Here is a 22,075-nt window from a genome sequence, read left to right on the forward strand (position 1 = left end):
TCTGATTCCCCATATCTGATTCCCCGCCTCTGTTTCCCCGCCTCTGATTCCCTGCCACTGATACCCCTTTCCTGATTCCCCACCTCTGATTCCCCATATCTGATTCCCCACCTCTGTTTCCCCGCCTCTGATTCCCCGCCTCTGATTCCCCATATCTCATTCCCCGCCTCAGAATCCCCATCTCTGATTCCCGGACTCTGATTCCCCACCTCTGATTTCCCATATCTCATTCCCCGCCTCTGATTCGCCAGCTATGATTCCCCGCCTCTGATTCCCCACGTCTGATTCCCTGCCTCTGATTCCCCGCCTCTGATTCCACATCTCTGATTCAACACCTCTGATTCCCCGCGTCTGATTCCCCGCCTCTGATTCCCCATCTCTGATTCCCCATCTCTGATTCCCCAATTCTGATTCCACGCCTCTGATTCCCCAGCTCTGATTCCTCGCCTCTGATTCCCCGTTTTTGATTCCCTGCCTCTGATTCCCGGCCTCTGATTCCCCATCTCTGATTCACCGCCTTTGATTCGCCACCTCTGATTCCCCATATCTGATTCCCCGCCTCTGTTTCCCCGCCTCTGATTCCCCGCCTCTGATTCCCCATATCTCATTCCCCGCCTCTGAATCCCCATCTCTGATTCCCGGACTCTGATTCCCCACCTCTGATTCCCGGCCTCTTATTCCCGGCATCTGATTCCGGCCTCTGATTCCCGGCCTCTGATTCCCTGCTTCTGATTCTGATTCCCTGCCTCTGATTCCCCATCTCTGATTCCGCACATCTGATTCCCTGCCTCTGATTCCCCACCTCTGATTCCCCATATCTGACTCCCCGCCTCTGTTTCCCCGCCTCTGATTCCCCGCCTCTGTTTCCCAATATCTAAGTCCCCGCCTCTGATTCCCAAACTCTGAATCCCCACCTCTGATTCCCCAGCTCTGATTCCCCGCCTCTGATTACCCGCATCTGATTCCCTGCATCTGATTCCAAGCCTCTGATTCCCTGCCTCTGATTCCCAACCTCTGATTCCCCACCTCTGATTCCCCATATCTGAATCCCCGCCTCTGTTTCCCCGCCTCTGATTCCCCACCTCTGTTTCCCCATATCTGATTCCCGGCCTCTGATTCCCCGCCTCTGATTCCCCGCCTCTGATTCCCTGCCTCTGATTCCCCATCCCCGATTCCGCACATCTGATTCCCTGCCTCTGATTCCCCGCCTCTGATTCCCCGCCTCTGATTCCCTGCCTCTTATTCCCAACCTCTGATTCCCCACCTCTGATTCCCCATATTTGATTCCCCGCCTCTGTTTCCCCGCCTCTGATTCCCCTCCTCTGGTTCCCCAACTATAATTCCCCGCCTCTGATTCCCCAGCTCTGATTCCCCGTGTTTGATTCCCTGCCTCTGATTCCCTGCCCTGATTCCCCATCTCTGTTTCACCGCCTTTGATTCGCCACCTCTGATTCCCCATATCTGATTCCCCGCCTCTGTTTCCCCGCCTCTGATTCCCTGCCTCTGATTCCCAACCTCTGATTCCACACCTCTGATTCCGCATATCTGATTCCCCGCCTCTGTTTCCCCGCCTCTGATTCCCTGCCCCTGTTTCCCCATATCTGATTCCCTGCCTCTGATTCCCCAACTCTCATTCCCCGCCTCTGATTCCCCAGCTCTGATTCCCCGCCTCTGATTTCCCGTGTTTGATTCCCTGCCTCTGATTCCCCGCCTCTGATTCCCCATCTCTGATTCACCGCCTTTGATTCGCCACCTCTGATTCCACATATCTGATTCCCCACCTCTGTTTCCCCGCCTCTGATTCCCCGCCTCTGATTCTCCATATCTCATTCCCCGCCTCTGAATCCCCATCTCTGATTCCCGGACTCTGATTCCCCACCTCTGATTCCCGGCCTCTTATTCCCAGCATCTGATTCCCGGCCTCTGATTCCCTGCCTATGATTCCCCGCTTCTGATTCTGATTCCCTGCCTCTGATTCCCCATATCTGATTCCCCGCCTCTGATTCTCCATATCTCATTCCCCGCCTCTGAATCCCCATCTCTGATTCCCGGACTCTGATTCCCCACCTCTGATTCCCGGCCTCTTATTCCCAGCATCTGATTCCCGGCCTCTGATTCCCGGCCTATGATTCCCCGCTTCTGATTCTGATTCCCTGCCTCTGATTCCCCATATCTGATTCCCCGCCTCTGTTTCCACGCCTCTGATTCCCCGCCTCTGTTTCCCCATATCTAATTCCCCACCTCTGATGCCCCAACTCTGATTCCCCGCCTCTGATTCCACAGCTATGATTCCCCGCCTCTGATTCCCCACATCCGATTCCCCATATCTGATTTCCCGCCTCTGTTTCCCCGCCCCTGATTCCCCGCCTCTGTTTCCCCATATCTGATTCCCCGCCTCTGATTCACAACTATGATTCCCCGCCTCTTATTCCCCAGCTCTGATTCCCCGCCTCTGTTTCCCCATATCTGATGCCCCACCTCTATTTGCCCGCCTCTGATTCCCCGCCTCTGTTTCCCCATATCTGATTCCCCGCCTCTGATTCCCAACTATGATTCCCTGCCTCTAATTTCCCAGCTCTGATTCCCCGCCTCTGATTCCCCGTGTCTGATTTCCTGCCTCTGATTCCCCGCCTCTGATTACCCATGTCTGATTCACCGCCTCTGATTCCCCACCTCTGATTCCCCATCTCTGATTCCGCACATCCGATTCCCTGCCTCTGATTCCCCGCCTCTGATTCACTGCCTCTGCTTCCCCAGCTCTTATTCCCCGCCTCTGATTCCCCGCGTCTTATTCCCTGCTTCTGATTCTGATTCCCTGCCTCTGATTCCCCATCTCTGATTCCGCACATCTGATTCCCTGCCTCTGATTCCCCACCTCTGATTCCCCATATCTGATTCCCCGCCTCTGTTTCCACACCTCTGATTCCTCGCCTCTGTTTCCCCATATCTAAGTCCCCGCCTCTGATTCCCCAACTCTGATTCCCCACCTCTGATTCCCCAGCTCTCATTCCCCGCCTCTGATCCCCGCATCTGATTCCCTGCATCTGATTCCCAGCCTCTGATTCCCTGCCTCTGATTCCCAACCTCTGATTCCCCACCTCTGATTCCCCATATCTGATTCCCCACCTCTGTTTCCCCGCCTCTGATTCCCCGCCTCTGATTCCCCATATCTCATTCCCCGCCTCAGAATCCCCATCTCTGATTCCCGGACTCTGATTCCCCATCTCTGATTTCCCATATCTCATTCCCCGCCTCTGATTCGCCAGCTATGATTCCCCGCCTCTGATTCCCCACGTCTGATTCCCTGCCTCTGATTCCCCGCCTCTGATTCCACATCTCTGATTCAACACCTCTGATTCCCCGCGTCTGATTCCCCGCCTCTGATTCCCCATCTCTGATTCCCCATCTCTGATTCCCCAATTCTGATTCCACGCCTCTGATTCCCCAGCTCTGATTCCTCGCCTCTGATTCCCCGTTTTTGATTCCCTGCCTCTGATTCCCGGCCTCTGATTCCCCATCTCTGATTCACCGCCTTTGATTCGCCACCTCTGATTCCCCATATCTGATTCCCCGCCTCTGTTTCCCCGCCTCTGATTCCCCGCCTCTGATTCCCCATATCTCATTCCCCGCCTCTGAATCCCCATCTCTGATTCCCGGACTCTGATTCCCCACCTCTGATTCCCGGCCTCTTATTCCCGGCATCTGATTCCGGCCTCTGATTCCCGGCCTCTGATTCCCTGCTTCTGATTCTGATTCCCTGCCTCTGATTCCCCATCTCTGATTCCGCACATCTGATTCCCTGCCTCTGATTCCCCACCTCTGATTCCCCATATCTGACTCCCCGCCTCTGTTTCCCCGCCTCTGATTCCCCGCCTCTGTTTCCCAATATCTAAGTCCCCGCCTCTGATTCCCAAACTCTGAATCCCCACCTCTGATTCCCCAGCTCTGATTCCCCGCCTCTGATTACCCGCATCTGATTCCCTGCATCTGATTCCAAGCCTCTGATTCCCTGCCTCTGATTCCCAACCTCTGATTCCCCACCTCTGATTCCCCATATCTGAATCCCCGCCTCTGTTTCCCCGCCTCTGATTCCCCACCTCTGTTTCCCCATATCTGATTCCCGGCCTCTGATTCCCCGCCTCTGATTCCCCGCCTCTGATTCCCTGCCTCTGATTCCCCATCCCCGATTCCGCACATCTGATTCCCTGCCTCTGATTCCCCGCCTCTGATTCCCCGCCTCTGATTCCCTGCCTCTTATTCCCAACCTCTGATTCCCCACCTCTGATTCCCCATATTTGATTCCCCGCCTCTGTTTCCCCGCCTCTGATTCCCCTCCTCTGGTTCCCCAACTATAATTCCCCGCCTCTGATTCCCCAGCTCTGATTCCCCGTGTTTGATTCCCTGCCTCTGATTCCCTGCCCTGATTCCCCATCTCTGTTTCACCGCCTTTGATTCGCCACCTCTGATTCCCCATATCTGATTCCCCGCCTCTGTTTCCCCGCCTCTGATTCCCTGCCTCTGATTCCCAACCTCTGATTCCACACCTCTGATTCCGCATATCTGATTCCCCGCCTCTGTTTCCCCGCCTCTGATTCCCTGCCCCTGTTTCCCCATATCTGATTCCCTGCCTCTGATTCCCCAACTCTCATTCCCCGCCTCTGATTCCCCAGCTCTGATTCCCCGCCTCTGATTTCCCGTGTTTGATTCCCTGCCTCTGATTCCCCGCCTCTGATTCCCCATCTCTGATTCACCGCCTTTGATTCGCCACCTCTGATTCCACATATCTGATTCCCCACCTCTGTTTCCCCGCCTCTGATTCCCCGCCTCTGATTCTCCATATCTCATTCCCCGCCTCTGAATCCCCATCTCTGATTCCCGGACTCTGATTCCCCACCTCTGATTCCCGGCCTCTTATTCCCAGCATCTGATTCCCGGCCTCTGATTCCCGGCCTATGATTCCCCGCTTCTGATTCTGATTCCCTGCCTCTGATTCCCCATATCTGATTCCCCGCCTCTGTTTCCACGCCTCTGATTCCCCGCCTCTGTTTCCCCATATCTAATTCCCCACCTCTGATGCCCCAACTCTGATTCCCCGCCTCTGATTCCACAGCTCTGATTCCCCGCCTCTGATTCCCCACATCCGATTCCCCATATCTGATTCCCCGCCTCTGTTTCCCCGCCCCTGATTCCCCGCCTCTGTTTCCCCATATCTGATTCCCCGCCTCTGATTCACAACTATGATTCCCCGCCTCTTATTCCCCAGCTCTGATTCCCCGCCTCTGTTTCCCCATATCTGATGCCCCGCCTCTATTTGCCCGCCTCTGATTCCCCGCCTCTGTTTCCCCATATCTGATTCCCCGCCTCTGATTCCCAACTATGATTCCCTGCCTCTAATTTCCCAGCTCTGATTCCCCGCCTCTGATTCCCCGTGTCTGATTTCCTGCCTCTGATTCCCCGCCTCTGATTACCCATGTCTGATTCACCGCCTCTGATTCCCCACCTCTGATTCCCCATCTCTGATTCCGCACATCCGATTCCCTGCCTCTGATTCCCCGCCTCTGATTCACTGCCTCTGCTTCCCCAGCTCTTATTCCCCGCCTCTGATTCCCCGCGTCTTATTCCCTGCTTCTGATTCTGATTCCCTGCCTCTGATTCCCCATCTCAGATTCCGCACACTGATTCCCTGCCTCTGATTCCCCACCTCTGATTCCCCATATCTGATTCCCCGCCTCTGTTTCCCCACCTCTGATTCCCCGCCTCTGTTTCCCCATATCTAAGTCCCCGCCTCTGATTCCCCAACTCTGATTCCCCACCTCTGATTCCCCAGCTCTCATTCCCCGCCTCTGATCCCCGCATCTGATTCCCTGCATCTGATTCCCAGCCTCTGATTCCCTGCCTCTGATTCCCAACCTCTGATTCCCCACCTCTGATTCCCCATATCTGATTCCCCGCCTCTGTTTCCACGCCTCTGATTCCCCGCCTCTGTTTCCCCATATCTGATTCCCCGCCTCTGAATCCCCAACTCTGATTCCCTGCATCTAATTCCCCAGCTCTGATTCCCCTCCTCTGATTCCCCGTGTCTGATTTCCTGCCTCTCATTCCCCGCCTCTGATTACCCATGTCTGATTAACCGCCTCTGATTCCCCACCTCTGATTCCCCATCTCTGATTCCGCACATCCGATTCCCTGCCTCTGATTCCCCGCCTCTGATTCACCGCCTCTGATTCCCGGCCTCTGATTTCCCACCTCTGATTCCCTGCCACTGATACCCCGCCCCTGATTCCCCACCTCTGATTCCCCATATCTGATTCCCCGCCTCTGTTTCCCCGCCTCTGATTCCCCATCTCTGATTCACCGCCTTTGATTCGCCACCTCTGATTCCACATATCTGATTCCCCACCTCTGTTTCCCCGCCTCTGATTCCCCGCCTCTGATTCTCCATATCTCATTCCCCGCCTCTGAATCCCCATCTCTGATTCCCGGACTCTGATTCCCCACCTCTGATTCCCGGCCTCTTATTCCCAGCATCTGATTCCCGGCCTCTGATTCCCGGCCTATGATTCCCCGCTTCTGATTCTGATTCCCTGCCTCTGATTCCCCATATCTGATTCCCCGCCTCTGTTTCCACGCCTCTGATTCCCCGCCTCTGTTTCCCCATATCTAATTCCCCACCTCTGATGCCCCAACTCTGATTCCCCGCCTCTGATTCCACAGCTATGATTCCCCGCCTCTGATTCCCCACATCCGATTCCCCATATCTGATTTCCCGCCTCTGTTTCCCCGCCCCTGATTCCCCGCCTCTGTTTCCCCATATCTGATTCCCCGCCTCTGATTCACAACTATGATTCCCCGCCTCTTATTCCCCAGCTCTGATTCCCCGCCTCTGTTTCCCCATATCTGATGCCCCACCTCTATTTGCCCGCCTCTGATTCCCCGCCTCTGTTTCCCCATATCTGATTCCCCGCCTCTGATTCCCAACTATGATTCCCTGCCTCTAATTTCCCAGCTCTGATTCCCCGCCTCTGATTCCCCGTGTCTGATTTCCTGCCTCTGATTCCCCGCCTCTGATTACCCATGTCTGATTCACCGCCTCTGATTCCCCACCTCTGATTCCCCATCTCTGATTCCGCACATCCGATTCCCTGCCTCTGATTCCCCGCCTCTGATTCACTGCCTCTGCTTCCCCAGCTCTTATTCCCCGCCTCTGATTCCCCGCGTCTTATTCCCTGCTTCTGATTCTGATTCCCTGCCTCTGATTCCCCATCTCTGATTCCGCACATCTGATTCCCTGCCTCTGATTCCCCACCTCTGATTCCCCATATCTGATTCCCCGCCTCTGTTTCCACACCTCTGATTCCTCGCCTCTGTTTCCCCATATCTAAGTCCCCGCCTCTGATTCCCCAACTCTGATTCCCCACCTCTGATTCCCCAGCTCTCATTCCCCGCCTCTGATCCCCGCATCTGATTCCCTGCATCTGATTCCCAGCCTCTGATTCCCTGCCTCTGATTCCCAACCTCTGATTCCCCACCTCTGATTCCCCATATCTGATTCCCCGCCTCTGTTTCCACGCCTCTGATTCCCCGCCTCTGTTTCCCCATATCTGATTCCCCATATCTGATTCCCCGCCTCTGTTTCCACGCCTCTGATTCCCCGCCTCTGTTTCCCCATATCTGATTCCCCGCCTCTATTTGCCCACCTCTGATTCCCCACCTCTGTTTCCCCATATCTGATTCCCCGCCTCTGAATCCCCAACTCTGATTCCCTGCATCTAATTCCCCAGCTCTGATTCCCCGCCTCTGATTCCCCGTGTCTGATTTCCTGCCTCTCATTCCCCGCCTCTGATTACCCATGTCTGATTAACCGCCTCTGATTCCCCACCTCTGATTCCCCATCTCTGATTCCGCACATCCGATTCCCTGCCTCTGATTCCCCGCCTCTGATTCACCGCCTCTGATTCCCGGCCTCTGATTTACCGCCTCTGATTCCCTGCCACTGATACCCCGCCCCTGATTCCCCACCTCTGATTCCCCATATCTGATTCCCCGCCTCTGTTTCCCCGCCTCTGATTCCCCGCCTCTGATTCCCCATATCTCATTCCCCGCCTCTGAATCCCCATCTCTGATTCCCGGACTCTGATTCCCCACCTCTGATTCCCGTCCTCTTATTCCCGGCATCTGATTCCGGCCTCTGATTCCCTGCTTCTGATTCTGATTCCCTGCCTTTGATTCCCCATCTCTGATTCCGCACATCTGATTCCCTGCCTCTGATTCCCCACCTCTGATTCCCCATATCTGATACCCCGCCTCTGTTTCCCCGCCTCTGATTCCCTGCCACTGATACCCCTTTCCTGATTCCCCACCTCTGATTCCCCATATCTGATTCCCCACCTCTGTTTCCCCGCCTCTGATTCCCCGCCTCTGATTCCCCATATCTCATTCCCCGCCTCAGAATCCCCATCTCTGATTCCCGGACTCTGACTCCCCACCTCTGATTTCCCATATCTCATTCCCCGCCTCTGATTCGCCAGCTTTGATTCCCCGCCTCTGATTCCCCGCGTCTGATTCCCTGCCTCTGATTCCCCGCCTCTGATTCCACATCTCTGATTCAACACCTCTGATTCCCCGCGTCTGATTCCCCGCCTCTGATTCCCCATCTCTGATTCCCCATCTCTGATTCCCCAATTCTGATTCCCCGCCTCTGATTCCCCAGCTCTGATTCCTCGCCTCTGATTCCCCGTTTTTGATTCCCTGCCTCTGATTCCCGGCCTCTGATTCCCCATCTCTGATTCACCGCCTTTGATTCGCCACCTCTGATTCCCCATATCTGATTCCCCGCCTCTGTTTCCCCGCCTCTGATTTCCCGCCTCTGATTCCCCATATCTCATTCCCCGCCTCTGAATCCCCATCTCTGATTCCCGGACTCTGATTCCCTACCTCTGATTCCCGGCCTCTTATTCCCGGCATCTAATTCCGGCCTCTGATTCCCGGCCTCTGATTCCCTGCTTCTGATTCTGATTCCCTGCCTCTGATTCCCCATCTCTGATTCCGCACATCTGATTCCCTGCCTCTGATTCCCCACCTCTGATTCCCCATATCTGACTCCCCGCCTCTGTTTCCCCGCCTCTGATTCCCCGCCTCTGTTTCCCAATATCTAAGTCCCCGCCTCTGATTCCCCAACTCTGATTCCCCACCTCTGATTCCCCAGCTCTGATTCCCCGCCTCTGATTACCCGCATCTGATTCCCTGCATCTGATTCCAAGCCTCTGATTCCCTGCCTCTGATTCCCAACCTCTGATTCCCCACCTCTGATTCCCCATATCTGAATCCCCGCCTCTGTTTCCCCGCCTCTGATTCCCCACCTCTGTTTCCCCATATCTGATTCCCGGCCTCTGATTCCCCGCCTCTGATTCCCCGCCTCTGATTCCCTGCCTCTGATTCCCCATCCCCGATTCCGCACATCTGATTCCCTGCCTCTGATTCCCCGCCTCTGATTCCCCGCCTCTGATTCCCTGCCTCTGATTCCCAACCTCTGATTCCCCACCTCTGATTCCCCATATCTGATTCCCCGCCTCTGTTTCCCCGCCTCTGATTCCCCTCCTCTGATTCCCCAACTATAATTCCCCGCCTCTGATTCCCCAGCTCTGATTCCCCGTGTTTGATTCCCTGCCTCTGATTCCCTGCCCTGATTCCCCATCTCTGTTTCACCGCCTTTGATTCGCCACCTCTGATTCCCCATATCTGATTCCCCGCCTCTGTTTCCCCGCCTCTGATTCCCTGCCTCTGATTCCCAACCTCTGATTCCACACCTCTGATTCCGCATATCTGATTCCCCGCCTCTGTTTCCCCGCCTCTGATTCCCTGCCCCTGTTTCCCCATATCTGATTCCCTGCCTCTGATTCCCCAACTCTCATTCCCCGCCTCTGATTCCCCAGCTCTGATTCCCCGCCTCTGATTTCCCGTGTTTGATTCCCTGCCTCTGATTCCCCGCCTCTGATTCCCCATCTCTGATTCCCTGCCTCTGATTCCCCATCCCCGATTCCGCACATCTGATTCCCTGCCTCTGATTCCCCGCCTCTGATTCCCCGCCTCTGATTCCCTGCCTCTTATTCCCAACCTCTGATTCCCCACCTCTGATTCCCCATATTTGATTCCCCGCCTCTGTTTCCCCGCCTCTGATTCCCCTCCTCTGATTCCCCAACTATAATTCCCCGCCTCTGATTCCCCAGCTCTGATTCCCCGTGTTTGATTCCCTGCCTCTGATTCCCTGCCCTGATTCCCCATCTCTGTTTCACCGCCTTTGATTCGCCACCTCTGATTCCCCATATCTGATTCCCCGCCTCTGATTCCCTGCCTCTGATTCCCAACCTCTGATTCCACACCTCTGATTCCGCATATCTGATTCCCCGCCTCTGTTTCCCCACCTCTGATTCCCTGCCCCTGTTTCCCCATATCTGATTCCCTGCCTCTGATTCCCCAACTCTCATTCCCCGCCTCTGATTCCCCAGCTCTGATTCCCCGCCTCTGATTTCCCGTGTTTGATTCCCTGCCTCTGATTCCCCGCCTCTGATTCCCCATCTCTGATTCACCGCCTTTGATTCGCCACCTCTGATTCCACATATCTGATTCCCCACCTCTGTTTCCCCATATCTGATTCCCTGCCTCTGATTCCCCAACTCTCATTCCCCGCCTCTGATTCCCCAGCTCTGATTCCCCGCCTCTGATTTCCCGTGTTTGATTCCCTGCCTCTGATTCCCCGCCTCTGATTCCCCATCTCTGATTCACCGCCTTTGATTCGCCACCTCTGATTCCACATATCTGATTCCCCACCTCTGTTTCCCCGCCTCTGATTCCCCGCCTCTGATTCTCCATATCTCATTCCCCGCCTCTGAATCCCCAACTCTGATTCCCGGACTCTGATTCCCCACCTCTGATTCCCGGCCTCTTATTCCCAGCATCTTATTCCCGGCCTCTGACTCCCGGCCTATGATTCCCCGCTTCTGATTCTGATTCCCTGCCTCTGATTCCCCATCTCTGATTCCGCACATCTGATTCCCTGCCTCTGATTCCCCACCTCTGATTCCCCATATCTGATTTCCCGCCTCTGTTTCCCCGCCTCTGATTCCCCGCCTCTGTATCCCCATATCTAATTCCCAACCTATGATGCCCCAACTCTGATTCCCAGCCTCTGATTCCCCGCGTTCTATTCCCTGCCTCTGATTCCCCGCCTGTGATTCCCCATCTCTGATTCACCACCTCTGATTCCCCACCTCTGATTCCCCATATCTAATTCCCCGCCTCTGTTTGCCCGCCTCTGATTCCCAGCCTCTGTTTCCCCATATCTGATTCCCCGCCTCTGAATCCCCAACTCTGATTCCCTGCCTCTGATTCCCCAGCTCTGATTCCCCGCCTTTGATTCCCCCGTCTGATTCCCAGCCTCTGAAACCCCGTGTCTGATTTCTTGCCTCTGATTCCCCGCCTCTGATTACCCATCTCTGATTCACAGCCTCTGATTCCCCACCTCTGATTCCCCATCTCTGATTCCGCACATCTGATCCCCTGCCTCTGATTCCCCGACTCTGATCCCCACCTCTGATTCCCCAGCTCTGATTCCCCGCCTCTGATTCCCCAACTCTGATTCCCCGCCTCTGATTCCCCATATCTCATTCCCCGCCTCTGGTTCCCCAACTTTGATTCCCAGCCTCTGATTCCCCAGCTCTGATTCCCCGCCTCTGATTCCCCGTGTTTGATTCCCTGCCTCTGATTCCCCGCCTCTGATTCCCCATCTCTGATTCACCGCCTTTGATTCGCCACCTCTGATTCCCCATATCTGATTCCCCACCTCTGTTTCCCCGCCTCTGATTCCCCGCCTCTGATTCCCCGCGTCTTATTCCCTGCTTCTGATTCTGATTCCCTGCCTCTGATTCCCCATCTCTGATTCCGCACATCTGATTCCCTGCCTCTGATTCCCCACCTCTGATTCCCCATATCTGATTCCCCGCCTCTGTTTCCCCACCTCTGATTCCCCGCCTATGTTTCCCCATATCTAAGTCCCCGCCTCTGATTCCCCAACTCTGATTCCCCACCTCTGATTCCCCAGCTCTCATTCCCCGCCTCTGATCCCCGCATCTGATTCCCTGCATCTGATTCCCAGCCTCTGATTCCCTGCCTCTGATTCCCAACCTCTGATTCCCCACCTCTGATTCCCCATATCTGATTCCCCGCCTCTGTTTCCATGCCTCTGATTCCCCGCCTCTGTTTCCCCATATCTGATTCCCCGCCTCTATTTGCCCACCTCTGTTTCCCCATATCTGATTCCCCGCCTCTGAATCCCCAACTCTGATTCCCTGCATCTAATTCCCCAGCTCTGATTCCCCGCCTCTGATTCCCCGTGTCTGATTTCCTGCCTCTCATTCCCCGCCTCTGATTACCCATGTCAGATTAACCGCCTCTGATTCCCCACCTCTGATTCCCCATCTCTGATTCCGCACATCCGATTCCCTGCCTCTGATTCCCCGCCTCTGATTCACCGCCTCTGATTCCCGGCCTCTGATTTCCCGCCTCTGATTCCCTGCCACTGATACCCCGCCCCTGATTCCCCACCTCTGATTCCCCATATCTGATTCCCCGCCTCTGTTTCCCCGCCTCTGATTCCCCGCCTCTGATTCCCTGCCACTGATACCCCGCCTCTGAATCCCCATCTCTGATTCCCCATATCTGATTCCCCGCCTCTGTATCCCCGCCTCTGATTCCCCGCCTCTGATTCCCCATATCTCATTCCCCGCCTCTGAATCCCCATCTCTGATTCCCGGACTCTGATTCCCCACCTCTGATTCCCGTCCTCTTATTCCCGGCATCTGATTCCGGCCTCTGATTCCCTGCTTCTGATTGATTCCCTGCCTTTGATTCCCCATCTCTGATTCCGCACATCTGATTCCCTGCCTCTGATTCCCCACCTCTGATTCCCCATATCTGATTCCCCGCCTCTGTTTCCCCGCCTCTGATTCCCTGCCACTGATACCCCTTTCCTGATTCCCCACCTCTGATTCCCCATATCTGATTCCCCACCTCTGTTTCCCCGCCTCTGATTCCCCGCCTCTGATTCCCCATATCTCATTCCCCGCCTCAGAATCCCCATCTCTGATTCCCGGACTCTGATTCCCCACCTCTGATTTCCCATATCTCATTCCCCGCCTCTGATTCGCCAGCTATGATTCCCCGCCTCTGATTCCCCACGTCTGATTCCCTGCCTCTGATTCCCCGCCTCTGATTCCACATCTCTGATTCAACACCTCTGATTCCCCGCGTCTGATTCCCCGCCTCTGATTCCCCATCTCTGATTCCCCATCTCTGATTCCCCAATTCTGATTCCACGCCTCTGATTCCCCAGCTCTGATTCCTCGCCTCTGATTCCCCGTTTTTGATTCCCTGCCTCTGATTCCCGGCCTCTGATTCCCCATCTCTGATTCACCGCCTTTGATTCGCCACCTCTGATTCCCCATATCTGATTCCCCGCCTCTGTTTCCCCGCCTCTGATTCCCCGCCTCTGATTCCCCATATCTCATTCCCCGCCTCTGAATCCCCATCTCTGATTCCCGGACTCTGATTCCCCACCTCTGATTCCCGGCCTCTTATTCCCGGCATCTGATTCCGGCCTCTGATTCCCGGCCTCTGATTCCCTGCTTCTGATTCTGATTCCCTGCCTCTGATTCCCCATCTCTGATTCCGCACATCTGATTCCCTGCCTCTGATTCCCCACCTCTGATTCCCCATATCTGACTCCCCGCCTCTGTTTCCCCGCCTCTGATTCCCCGCCTCTGTTTCCCAATATCTAAGTCCCCGCCTCTGATTCCCAAACTCTGAATCCCCACCTCTGATTCCCCAGCTCTGATTCCCCGCCTCTGATTACCCGCATCTGATTCCCTGCATCTGATTCCAAGCCTCTGATTCCCTGCCTCTGATTCCCAACCTCTGATTCCCCACCTCTGATTCCCCATATCTGAATCCCCGCCTCTGTTTCCCCGCCTCTGATTCCCCACCTCTGTTTCCCCATATCTGATTCCCGGCCTCTGATTCCCCGCCTCTGATTCCCCGCCTCTGATTCCCTGCCTCTGATTCCCCATCCCCGATTCCGCACATCTGATTCCCTGCCTCTGATTCCCCGCCTCTGATTCCCCGCCTCTGATTCCCTGCCTCTTATTCCCAACCTCTGATTCCCCACCTCTGATTCCCCATATTTGATTCCCCGCCTCTGTTTCCCCGCCTCTGATTCCCCTCCTCTGGTTCCCCAACTATAATTCCCCGCCTCTGATTCCCCAGCTCTGATTCCCCGTGTTTGATTCCCTGCCTCTGATTCCCTGCCCTGATTCCCCATCTCTGTTTCACCGCCTTTGATTCGCCACCTCTAATTCCCCATATCTGATTCCCCGCCTCTGTTTCCCCGCCTCTGATTCCCTGCCTCTGATTCCCAACCTCTGATTCCACACCTCTGATTCCGCATATCTGATTCCCCGCCTCTGTTTCCCCGCCTCTGATTCCCTGCCCCTGTTTCCCCATATCTGATTCCCTGCCTCTGATTCCCCAACTCTCATTCCCCGCCTCTGATTCCCCAGCTCTGATTCCCCGCCTCTGATTTCCCGTGTTTGATTCCCTGCCTCTGATTCCCCGCCTCTGATTCCCCATCTCTGATTCACCGCCTTTGATTCGCCACCTCTGATTCCACATATCTGATTCCCCACCTCTGTTTCCCCGCCTCTGATTCCCCGCCTCTGATTCTCCATATCTCATTCCCCGCCTCTGAATCCCCATCTCTGATTCCCGGACTCTGATTCCCCACCTCTGATTCCCGGCCTCTTATTCCCAGCATCTGATTCCCGGCCTCTGATTCCCTGCCTATGATTCCCCGCTTCTGATTCTGATTCCCTGCCTCTGATTCCCCATATCTGATTCCCCGCCTCTGATTCTCCATATCTCATTCCCCGCCTCTGAATCCCCATCTCTGATTCCCGGACTCTGATTCCCCACCTCTGATTCCCGGCCTCTTATTCCCAGCATCTGATTCCCGGCCTCTGATTCCCGGCCTATGATTCCCCGCTTCTGATTCTGATTCCCTGCCTCTGATTCCCCATATCTGATTCCCCGCCTCTGTTTCCACGCCTCTGATTCCCCGCCTCTGTTTCCCCATATCTAATTCCCCACCTCTGATGCCCCAACTCTGATTCCCCGCCTCTGATTCCACAGCTATGATTCCCCGCCTCTGATTCCCCACATCCGATTCCCCATATCTGATTTCCCGCCTCTGTTTCCCCGCCCCTGATTCCCCGCCTCTGTTTCCCCATATCTGATTCCCCGCCTCTGATTCACAACTATGATTCCCCGCCTCTTATTCCCCAGCTCTGATTCCCCGCCTCTGTTTCCCCATATCTGATGCCCCACCTCTATTTGCCCGCCTCTGATTCCCCGCCTCTGTTTCCCCATATCTGATTCCCCGCCTCTGATTCCCAACTATGATTCCCTGCCTCTAATTTCCCAGCTCTGATTCCCCGCCTCTGATTCCCCGTGTCTGATTTCCTGCCTCTGATTCCCCGCCTCTGATTACCCATGTCTGATTCACCGCCTCTGATTCCCCACCTCTGATTCCCCATCTCTGATTCCGCACATCCGATTCCCTGCCTCTGATTCCCCGCCTCTGATTCACTGCCTCTGCTTCCCCAGCTCTTATTCCCCGCCTCTGATTCCCCGCGTCTTATTCCCTGCTTCTGATTCTGATTCCCTGCCTCTGATTCCCCATCTCTGATTCCGCACATCTGATTCCCTGCCTCTGATTCCCCACCTCTGATTCCCCATATCTGATTCCCCGCCTCTGTTTCCACACCTCTGATTCCTCGCCTCTGTTTCCCCATATCTAAGTCCCCGCCTCTGATTCCCCAACTCTGATTCCCCACCTCTGATTCCCCAGCTCTCATTCCCCGCCTCTGATCCCCGCATCTGATTCCCTGCATCTGATTCCCAGCCTCTGATTCCCTGCCTCTGATTCCCAACCTCTGATTCCCCACCTCTGATTCCCCATATCTGATTCCCCACCTCTGTTTCCCCGCCTCTGATTCCCCGCCTCTGATTCCCCATATCTCATTCCCCGCCTCAGAATCCCCATCTCTGATTCCCGGACTCTGATTCCCCACCTCTGATTTCCCATATCTCATTCCCCGCCTCTGATTCGCCAGCTATGATTCCCCGCCTCTGATTCCCCACGTCTGATTCCCTGCCTCTGATTCCCCGCCTCTGATTCCACATCTCTGATTCAACACCTCTGATTCCCCGCGTCTGATTCCCCGCCTCTGATTCCCCATCTCTGATTCCCCATCTCTGATTCCCCAATTCTGATTCCACGCCTCTGATTCCCCAGCTCTGATTCCTCGCCTCTGATTCCCCGTTTTTGATTCCCTGCCTCTGATTCCCGGCCTCTGATTCCCCATCTCTGATTCACCGCCTTTGATTCGCCACCTCTGATTCCCCATATCTGATTCCCCGCCTCTGTTTCCCCGCCTCTGATTCCCCGCCTCTGATTCCCCATATCTCATTCCCCGCCTCTGAATCCCCATCTCTGATTCCCGGACTCTGATTCCCCACCTCTGATTCCCGGCCTCTTATTCCCGGCATCTGATTCCGGCCTCTGATTCCCGGCCTCTGATTCCCTGCTTCTGATTCTGATTCCCTGCCTCTGATTCCCCATCTCTGATTCCGCACATCTGATTCCCTGCCTCTGATTCCCCACCTCTGATTCCCCATATCTGACTCCCCGCCTCTGTTTCCCCGCCTCTGATTCCCCGCCTCTGTTTCCCAATATCTAAGTCCCCGCCTCTGATTCCCAAACTCTGAATCCCCACCTCTGATTCCCCAGCTCTGATTCCCCGCCTCTGATTACCCGCATCTGATTCCCTGCATCTGATTCCAAGCCTCTGATTCCCTGCCTCTGATTCCCAACCTCTGATTCCCCACCTCTGATTCCCCATATCTGAATCCCCGCCTCTGTTTCCCCGCCTCTGATTCCCCACCTCTGTTTCCCCATATCTGATTCCCGGCCTCTGATTCCCCGCCTCTGATTCCCCGCCTCTGATTCCCTGCCTCTGATTCCCCATCCCCGATTCCGCACATCTGATTCCCTGCCTCTGATTCCCCGCCTCTGATTCCCCGCCTCTGATTCCCTGCCTCTTATTCCCAACCTCTGATTCCCCACCTCTGATTCCCCATATTTGATTCCCCGCCTCTGTTTCCCCGCCTCTGATTCCCCTCCTCTGGTTCCCCAACTATAATTCCCCGCCTCTGATTCCCCAGCTCTGATTCCCCGTGTTTGATTCCCTGCCTCTGATTCCCTGCCCTGATTCCCCATCTCTGTTTCACCGCCTTTGATTCGCCACCTCTGATTCCCCATATCTGATTCCCCGCCTCTGTTTCCCCGCCTCTGATTCCCTGCCTCTGATTCCCAACCTCTGATTCCACACCTCTGATTCCGCATATCTGATTCCCCGCCTCTGTTTCCCCGCCTCTGATTCCCTGCCCCTGTTTCCCCATATCTGATTCCCTGCCTCTGATTCCCCAACTCTCATTCCCCGCCTCTGATTCCCCAGCTCTGATTCCCCGCCTCTGATTTCCCGTGTTTGATTCCCTGCCTCTGATTCCCCGCCTCTGATTCCCCATCTCTGATTCACCGCCTTTGATTCGCCACCTCTGATTCCACATATCTGATTCCCCACCTCTGTTTCCCCGCCTCTGATTCCCCGCCTCTGATTCTCCATATCTCATTCCCCGCCTCTGAATCCCCATCTCTGATTCCCGGACTCTGATTCCCCACCTCTGATTCCCGGCCTCTTATTCCCAGCATCTGATTCCCGGCCTCTGATTCCCGGCCTATGATTCCCCGCTTCTGATTCTGATTCCCTGCCTCTGATTCCCCATATCTGATTCCCCGCCTCTGTTTCCACGCCTCTGATTCCCCGCCTCTGTTTCCCCATATCTAATTCCCCACCTCTGATGCCCCAACTCTGATTCCCCGCCTCTGATTCCACAGCTCTGATTCCCCGCCTCTGATTCCCCACATCCGATTCCCCATATCTGATTCCCCGCCTCTGTTTCCCCGCCCCTGATTCCCCGCCTCTGTTTCCCCATATCTGATTCCCCGCCTCTGATTCACAACTATGATTCCCCGCCTCTTATTCCCCAGCTCTGATTCCCCGCCTCTGTTTCCCCATATCTGATGCCCCGCCTCTATTTGCCCGCCTCTGATTCCCCGCCTCTGTTTCCCCATATCTGATTCCCCGCCTCTGATTCCCAACTATGATTCCCTGCCTCTAATTTCCCAGCTCTGATTCCCCGCCTCTGATTCCCCGTGTCTGATTTCCTGCCTCTGATTCCCCGCCTCTGATTACCCATGTCTGATTCACCGCCTCTGATTCCCCACCTCTGATTCCCCATCTCTGATTCCGCACATCCGATTCCCTGCCTCTGATTCCCCGCCTCTGATTCACTGCCTCTGCTTCCCCAGCTCTTATTCCCCGCCTCTGATTCCCCGCGTCTTATTCCCTGCTTCTGATTCTGATTCCCTGCCTCTGATTCCCCATCTCAGATTCCGCACACTGATTCCCTGCCTCTGATTCCCCACCTCTGATTCCCCATATCTGATTCCCCGCCTCTGTTTCCCCACCTCTGATTCCCCGCCTCTGTTTCCCCATATCTAAGTCCCCGCCTCTGATTCCCCAACTCTGATTCCCCACCTCTGATTCCCCAGCTCTCATTCCCCGCCTCTGATCCCCGCATCTGATTCCCTGCATCTGATTCCCAGCCTCTGATTCCCTGCCTCTGATTCCCAACCTCTGATTCCCCACCTCTGATTCCCCATATCTGATTCCCCGCCTCTGTTTCCACGCCTCTGATTCCCCGCCTCTGTTTCCCCATATCTGATTCCCCGCCTCTGAATCCCCAACTCTGATTCCCTGCATCTAATTCCCCAGCTCTGATTCCCCTCCTCTGATTCCCCGTGTCTGATTTCCTGCCTCTCATTCCCCGCCTCTGATTACCCATGTCTGATTAACCGCCTCTGATTCCCCACCTCTGATTCCCCATCTCTGATTCCGCACATCCGATTCCCTGCCTCTGATTCCCCGCCTCTGATTCACCGCCTCTGATTCCCGGCCTCTGATTTCCCACCTCTGATTCCCTGCCACTGATACCCCGCCCCTGATTCCCCACCTCTGATTCCCCATATCTGATTCCCCGCCTCTGTTTCCCCGCCTCTGATTCCCCATCTCTGATTCACCGCCTTTGATTCGCCACCTCTGATTCCACATATCTGATTCCCCACCTCTGTTTCCCCGCCTCTGATTCCCCGCCTCTGATTCTCCATATCTCATTCCCCGCCTCTGAATCCCCATCTCTGATTCCCGGACTCTGATTCCCCACCTCTGATTCCCGGCCTCTTATTCCCAGCATCTGATTCCCGGCCTCTGATTCCCGGCCTATGATTCCCCGCTTCTGATTCTGATTCCCTGCCTCTGATTCCCCATATCTGATTCCCCGCCTCTGTTTCCACGCCTCTGATTCCCCGCCTCTGTTTCCCCATATCTAATTCCCCACCTCTGATGCCCCAACTCTGATTCCCCGCCTCTGATTCCACAGCTATGATTCCCCGCCTCTGATTCCCCACATCCGATTCCCCATATCTGATTTCCCGCCTCTGTTTCCCCGCCCCTGATTCCCCGCCTCTGTTTCCCCATATCTGATTCCCCGCCTCTGATTCACAACTATGATTCCCCGCCTCTTATTCCCCAGCTCTGATTCCCCGCCTCTGTTTCCCCATATCTGATGCCCCACCTCTATTTGCCCGCCTCTGATTCCCCGCCTCTGTTTCCCCATATCTGATTCCCCGCCTCTGATTCCCAACTATGATTCCCTGCCTCTAATTTCCCAGCTCTGATTCCCCGCCTCTGATTCCCCGTGTCTGATTTCCTGCCTCTGATTCCCCGCCTCTGATTACCCATGTCTGATTCACCGCCTCTGATTCCCCACCTCTGATTCCCCATCTCTGATTCCGCACATCCGATTCCCTGCCTCTGATTCCCCGCCTCTGATTCACTGCCTCTGCTTCCCCAGCTCTTATTCCCCGCCTCTGATTCCCCGCGTCTTATTCCCTGCTTCTGATTCTGATTCCCTGCCTCTGATTCCCCATCTCTGATTCCGCACATCTGATTCCCTGCCTCTGATTCCCCACCTCTGATTCCCCATATCTGATTCCCCGCCTCTGTTTCCACACCTCTGATTCCTCGCCTCTGTTTCCCCATATCTAAGTCCCCGCCTCTGATTCCCCAACTCTGATTCCCCACCTCTGATTCCCCAGCTCTCATTCCCCGCCTCTGATCCCCGCATCTGATTCCCTGCATCTGATTCCCAGCCTCTGATTCCCTGCCTCTGATTCCCAACCTCTGATTCCCCACCTCTGATTCCCCATATCTGATTCCCCGCCTCTGTTTCCACGCCTCTGATTCCCCGCCTCTGTTTCCCCATATCTGATTCCCCATATCTGATTCCCCGCCTCTGTTTCCACGCCTCTGATTCCCCGCCTCTGTTTCCCCATATCTGATTCCCCGCCTCTATTTGCCCACCTCTGATTCCCCACCTCTGTTTCCCCATATCTGATTCCCCGCCTCTGAATCCCCAACTCTGATTCCCTGCATCTAATTCCCCAGCTCTGATTCCCCGCCTCTGATTCCCCGTGTCTGATTTCCTGCCTCTCATTCCCCGCCTCTGATTACCCATGTCTGATTAACCGCCTCTGATTCCCCACCTCTGATTCCCCATCTCTGATTCCGCACATCCGATTCCCTGCCTCTGATTCCCCGCCTCTGATTCACCGCCTCTGATTCCCGGCCTCTGATTTACCGCCTCTGATTCCCTGCCACTGATACCCCGCCCCTGATTCCCCACCTCTGATTCCCCATATCTGATTCCCCGCCTCTGTTTCCCCGCCTCTGATTCCCCGCCTCTGATTCCCCATATCTCATTCCCCGCCTCTGAATCCCCATCTCTGATTCCCGGACTCTGATTCCCCACCTCTGATTCCCGTCCTCTTATTCCCGGCATCTGATTCCGGCCTCTGATTCCCTGCTTCTGATTCTGATTCCCTGCCTTTGATTCCCCATCTCTGATTCCGCACATCTGATTCCCTGCCTCTGATTCCCCACCTCTGATTCCCCATATCTGATACCCCGCCTCTGTTTCCCCGCCTCTGATTCCCTGCCACTGATACCCCTTTCCTGATTCCCCACCTCTGATTCCCCATATCTGATTCCCCACCTCTGTTTCCCCGCCTCTGATTCCCCGCCTCTGATTCCCCATATCTCATTCCCCGCCTCAGAATCCCCATCTCTGATTCCCGGACTCTGACTCCCCACCTCTGATTTCCCATATCTCATTCCCCGCCTCTGATTCGCCAGCTTTGATTCCCCGCCTCTGATTCCCCGCGTCTGATTCCCTGCCTCTGATTCCCCGCCTCTGATTCCACATCTCTGATTCAACACCTCTGATTCCCCGCGTCTGATTCCCCGCCTCTGATTCCCCATCTCTGATTCCCCATCTCTGATTCCCCAATTCTGATTCCCCGCCTCTGATTCCCCAGCTCTGATTCCTCGCCTCTGATTCCCCGTTTTTGATTCCCTGCCTCTGATTCCCGGCCTCTGATTCCCCATCTCTGATTCACCGCCTTTGATTCGCCACCTCTGATTCCCCATATCTGATTCCCCGCCTCTGTTTCCCCGCCTCTGATTTCCCGCCTCTGATTCGCCATATCTCATTCCCCGCCTCTGAATCCCCATCTCTGATTCCCGGACTCTGATTCCCTACCTCTGATTCCCGGCCTCTTATTCCCGGCATCTAATTCCGGCCTCTGATTCCCGGCCTCTGATTCCCTGCTTCTGATTCTGATTCCCTGCCTCTGATTCCCCATCTCTGATTCCGCACATCTGATTCCCTGCCTCTGATTCCCCACCTCTGATTCCCCATATCTGACTCCCCGCCTCTGTTTCCCCGC

Source organism: Narcine bancroftii, chromosome 7, assembly GCF_036971445.1.
Source record: "Narcine bancroftii isolate sNarBan1 chromosome 7, sNarBan1.hap1, whole genome shotgun sequence".
Taxonomy (NCBI): domain Eukaryota; kingdom Metazoa; phylum Chordata; class Chondrichthyes; order Torpediniformes; family Narcinidae; genus Narcine; species Narcine bancroftii.